This window comes from Echinops telfairi, unplaced genomic scaffold (assembly GCF_000313985.2).
Source record: "Echinops telfairi isolate 266 unplaced genomic scaffold, ASM31398v2 ScPeMD7_1;HRSCAF=3_0, whole genome shotgun sequence".
Lineage (NCBI taxonomy): Eukaryota > Metazoa > Chordata > Mammalia > Afrosoricida > Tenrecidae > Echinops > Echinops telfairi.
Window position 1 is genome coordinate 55,468,081 of NW_022103896.1, and position 6,014 is coordinate 55,474,094.

Here is a 6,014-nt window from a genome sequence, read left to right on the forward strand (position 1 = left end):
AAAATTCTAAATACCTGCGATTGCTGGAAATTCTCACCTTAGCATTATGAAATACACAGAAAATCAGTTTAACTTTTATATAAATACCATTTTATACTAACCACTAATAGTTACATAAATTGATATTAATTTAATGACAAAATACTAGAAATGCAAAGTATGCTATCATATCTAATGAATACTACACAATACTAATCACTACACAAAGGAAAGCACACTAAATATTTAATACTGTAATATTAATCCCATTTCTAAGCTTAAGATTTTCTATAACGCAACACAAAATTAACATTTTATTGTAAATATAGATCTGATTCATTTAAAATTACACAGTTAATTAAGAAAACATAATGGGGGACTTCTGGTCCATATACTACCTTAGGTAAATCAATTGTAAAAAAATACTGACAACAAAGATTTGAGAAACTAAGTAAAACTGACATAAAAAATGACCTTGGATTCCAGAACATGCATTTGAATATTGGATAACAAAATAAAACTATAAACATATCTATCAGAAAAATTAGGCAATAAAATAGTGAAATGCCTAATTTTCTAATATATCTCAGCTGTAGAATGAAATATACTTCATTTCCTAAGAAATATCTATGAGTGTTGGAAAGTTAAACCATCCTAAAAGAAAAAGAAAAGAAAAATTAGCAAAGAAGCACAGTTATTGCTATCCAACTTGAGACTAAATTGATACAAATTTGAAAAAATTAGCAAACAATTAAACCAAGCACTTGCTTTCAAAAATTGCATTTATATCATATATCCTCCATATAAATTGTATATGTCTGTTATTTCTATTGTTTTAAATAACATTTCTCAAATGAGTAATTCAAGCTTTAGAGCCTGTATGGATAGAAATAAAGAGCCCTGAGGTTGTAGTGGCTATAAGTTTGGGGCTGTGATTCCCCAAGTTCAGCAGTTCAAAAGCAGGAGCCTGCTCCTAGGGCTAAAGATGGAGCTTTCTGCTGGAGTACATGGTTACGGTCTCAGAAACTCACAGGGGCTGGTCTACACTGTCCCAACGGGTCACTTTGAGCCTGCATCGACTCTATAGCAGTGGTTTTTAAAAACATATAAAAACACAAAGTCACAAGACTTATTAACCTACTACTTTATTAAATCTTTTAATGCTTGATATTATTTTTCACAGTGACATATAAAAGTGTTATTGCCATTGATCTTAAGTATGCTACCCTTAATAAAAATTTATTGCTTCCCATGCCATGACATCATTTTATTCACTTGGATGAATAAAATTCACTTGGATGGTTCATCTCAAATAGCCCTTCAGTTTAGGAACATACAAACATGCTGAAAGCCCAGTCAGAAGGATCTATTCACCCCAAACCTAAACCCATGGACATTACGTTGGTTAAGACTCATAGTGGCCCTACGTGCCTGAGTAGAACTGCCTCCTGGGGTTTCCAACACCCTAACTGTTCGCAGACGCCTAGTGTCACACCTTTCTTCTGTGGACTGGCTGGTGTGTTTGAACTGCCGGTGCTGCAGTTGGCAGTTGAGTACTAAACCCACTAAAAATGGGGAGCTTTTTATCTGCTTAGGTCCATTTGGATATGTATAACATCATTCGCAGGCCATATGAAATTTGCAACTTAAACTCGAACCTGCTCTATTTGGTCAAACATTTAATTCATTCACCCCCAGTGTGATAGCTGGACTGCTTCTCTTTGGCGAGGTGTGTGATGTTAGCTAGTACTGAAGATTTCTTGGGCCTCATCTAGCCACGGGGCTGACACTGCCTGCCTGCCTTCACCACTGCCCTGCAATAATAAACTCTTACATCCTAGTGCAATGCTATTGCCAGACGACTTTGTAAGAGTGAAATATTTAATACATAGCTGCCAAAAATTATAGAATACTACCCAATGATAACTGCAGTATTTTACCTGTTGGTAACAGCAACAGTTCTTTTTTTTTATGTGCCCTAGCATGAAACAGCTCTGGCCACGATCTAGGCATCAGGCTAGGATGAACAAAGGGCTGCCAGTCCGCTCTGCCCCTGACTGATATAAGAGCACCATCACCAATCAGGTGTCTCATTGCCCATAGCCAGGGGTTAAGTTCTTTTTTTAACCTTCTTCTAAAAGCATTTAAAAATACTAATAGCTAACACATCATATAAAATAGTGATGGGAAAAAGGAAGAAAATACAACAAAACACACTCAGATCTGGGAAAATAAGTCACCTGGAAAATAAGCTAAGAGTCCTAAATAAAATAATAGGTAAAAAAGTTATTGGAGGTGATTTTAACATTAATATGTAATTGAATATATTTTAAATGGGATCGATGACATCCACCATTTATAATACGTCCTAGATTATCTAAATAAGTTGGAAAAATACCACATATATTCTCCTCTGGGAGGTTCACATTAGTATTTCACTGTCTTGTTAAGTACAGAGGAGCTAGGGAATTGAAAATTATTTTATCCAGTATTTTAACTTTTTATATATTGTCATGAAACCAGAAATATGTTTTTTGAAGAACATACAAAAGATGTGGGACTTTGTGTTTTCTTACTACATATGCTTTGCTTCAATCACCTTTACGCGCTTGGTACCTCTCATATTTTCTAAGGAACCGTCTCAGTGAAACATGAGGTATTCAGCTGCTGACTGGACCTGATAATCTGCTTCTGTCAGGTTACCATTGGGCGGCGACCTGCAAGATCAGCAGTTTGAAACCACCAACCGCTCTGAGGCAGAAAGGCGGGCTTACCTCCTCCTGTAAACAGTACAGTCTCTGATTCGTAGAACCCTTCTACCTGTCCTACAGGATTGCGACGATGAGTCGACATTGACGTGGTTTTCGGTTTGCATCAAGAGTACAGCCCAGAAAAGTCTATGGGCAGTTCTACCCTATCATACAGGATGACTGTGGGTTGATACCCGTTGGTGGAACAAAACAACAAACACTTTTCTACTGTTTCCTGCCCAAGTGCTACCAATTCAGTGGCTTACAGCAACGCCGTTTATTATCTCGATGTCATGTGGGTAAGAAGTTCCGGCACAGTGCGCCTCAGCTCGCTGTCTGCTCGGGACCCACAAGGCCAAATTCAAGTTGTCCGCAGAGCCATGTTTCTGGCGTGTCTAGGGATGAATTGCATCCAACCTCATTCAGGTGGTTCACAGAATTCCTTGCCATCCATGCTATTTTCTTTCTTAGTTTTTGAGACTTTTCATGTTTTCTGTCCTTTTCCTTCATCCTCAAAACCCTTCAAATTCCTCCCGTTTATCTCGTGTCTCTCTCTCTTTTCCCCCCAGCTGATTTTAAAGGCTCACATAGATTGGGCCCCCGGAATAAACCTTGACAATGTCCTTCTCTGGTGGTCTGTAACCTTAACCACACTGCACAGTCCTTTTTGCTTGTTATATAATGTCGTCACAGGTTTGGGGAATAAGACATGGGCATTTTTGTGAAGGTGGAATTATTCCGTTTACCACGTGATCTACCTGTTCTCCCAAGGTTCTTGACATCGAACCCCTGAATTCTCAGCTCCTACTCTGCCCCAAAACAAGACAAAAGCTACGCTCACTTTGCGTATGTTTGTATTTGCACACTTTCCTAAGCTTGGAACAGCTTTCTCGGTGTGTATTTTTGTTTCCCCCTTCTCTATTCTTTGTGACTCCGAATCACACCCCGTCCTCAATGAAGTCTTGTTGTCCGACTCCCCTACCACATCTGGAGTAACACAGCGTTTGAGTCTGTGCCTACCGGGGTCGGCAAACAGCACCTCCAGAGCCATGGTCCACTCTCAGTACGTACAGGTGGCTCTGAAGTAAAATTGAAAACTTTTAAAGGATGTCATTTAATAATGATTTCATTGGTCTGCAAAACTATATTTAATGGCTCCCGGAGAAAAATATGTGGCTGTTCATTTCTGCAAAGATTTACCATCTCAGAGATACTACACCAGGTCACAATGAGTCAGAATTGGTTTGATAGTAGTGGTTTGGTTTGGTTTTCTCCCTTAAGGCACAAAATATAATATCAAATTTGCTACACTTAATTGACTGACTTTATATATACCTAATTGGCAGAAAGACCTGGCAGTCCATGTCTGAAAATTCTCCAAGGGCAAGCCTATGGATGCTAACTCAGTATTGACTGACAGAGCACTGAATGAAAACTCCCTAGGTTGGAAGGTACGCAAAATAAACGGTGAGTGTAACAGTGGACTTGAACATGCCAGTGATCATGAAGATGGCTAAGGACTAGGCAGCATGTTGTTCTGTTCTAGATAGGGTTGCCATGAGCAACAGAGACCTCCCTGGGAGCCACGAGTTAACAAACACATTTCAAAGTCAAGTAGAAAATATCCTCTGAGGGGAGGGGGGCACATTTAATTTTTTTCTCCCCCTTTCTTAAAGAATGGTCAACTCTTTCTCATCCTAATTTCTCTTGTTTTTCTGTTAGGTGCCATTGAGTCAGTTCCAGTTCATAGTGACCTCATGCATAACAGGACCAAACACTGCCCAGTCCTATGCCATCCCTTAGTGAGAAGCTATTCTTAGAGGTCAAGTGGAATCTGTTCTACTAAATACACAGAGGGCTGGTTGAGTATTATGCCTTCTTTAATCTTTTCCCATGTGTGGTATTTCTAGTAGAAATTCCTTGGGAAAATGTTATATGCCTGGTATTGTGCAATTTTCTATGACAAGCATAAAGGTAGTATTACTATGAGTACATTCTTGGTTGTAGGTAAGTCACACCCTGTAACATTCTATTATTATGGAAGTATCCTGAATATATTAAGAATAATTTATAAAAAAGGAATAATAGTGTATAATCTTGAATTAAATTAATAATACTAAATGTATATCTGAGAAGAATTTTGAAATGCTAGAAAATTATTATGATTTGCAAAAATTAAAGGCCTTGGGGATTATAATTTGCAATTTTAATATATTCTTCTTATATTATTTGGCATAATCTAAAATTAAATCTGAAATAAAGACTGTAATAAAATTTTACAATTTTTAAATATAATAAGTGACATAATACAAAAATTGAATTTTAAATAAGAATCATTTATTATATGCTTGATATTTTAAAAGATGTTGGGTAGGGCAGTCCAACTTGAGATTAATCATTTACATGAAGAATGAATCCCTGTGTGTTCAATTTAAATGCTTAACAATTACTTATGCAAATTGGATTTGAGGATAAGTGGAGATAAGGCAAAAATAGAAATCAAAGTTAAATATAGCCATTGTTTAAAAATCTCAAAAGCTCCTAAAATCATCAATTATCTGTATTTGGTAAAGGGAAGGCAATAGCAGTAAAATGCATATTGGCACCAACTGTGATGTGGAATTTAAAGCTAGGAAACCTCATTAGCGTCAGCCTGGTAATGATGTACCATATGCACTGATCGACAGTTGCCGGAGGTTCCTAACCTGTGGCTTCTTCTTTTCTGTCACATCACCTTGTTAATAATGATGAGTTGAGAATGTTTGCTTAAGTATTCATGCGATAGTAGATAATATAAAGGCTGGCAATTTTAGCACTACATATTATCTTTCCTGTCTTAGGGATATCTGTTTTAATTTGCCATGTATGCAGGTTTCTAAAGTAGAATTTAAATATAGCCTAACCTAACAGAAATTAATCATATAGAGAAAGACAAATTAGTCATTCTGACTACAATTGTATAAAGGAAGGCGCGGGTTATGAAGGAGATCCTTTCTAAAGTGTGTCTTTAAATCTAATTTGTAGATAAGTCGGAAAAAGTGCATACGGTTTGTATTGAGCCTTACTTTAGGCGAAGAAGAGGATTCCTGGTTGCATAGTGGTTCTACATCGGGCTACGAATCTCAAGCTCAGAAATTTGAAACCACCTGCTGCTCTGCAGGAGAAAGACTGGATTTTCTACTCCCATAGGGAGTGACCGTCTCAGAAACCCACAGGAACGGTTCTACCGTGTCCCACAGCGTAGCCAGGAGTTGGCATCGACCTGATAGCAGTGAATACTTAAAA

The 6,014-nt window shown here is 37.6% G+C and overlaps 1 non-coding gene across 1 annotated transcript; it reads right to left on the minus strand.

Moving 5' to 3' along the window:
* Positions 1-1,948: 1,948 nt before the first annotated feature.
* LOC115869003 lies at positions 1,949-2,091 on the minus strand. The gene has a single exon (XR_004045929.1). It is a non-coding gene; the product is annotated as a small nucleolar RNA SNORA48 (small nucleolar RNA).
* Positions 2,092-6,014: the final 3,923 nt, after the last annotated feature.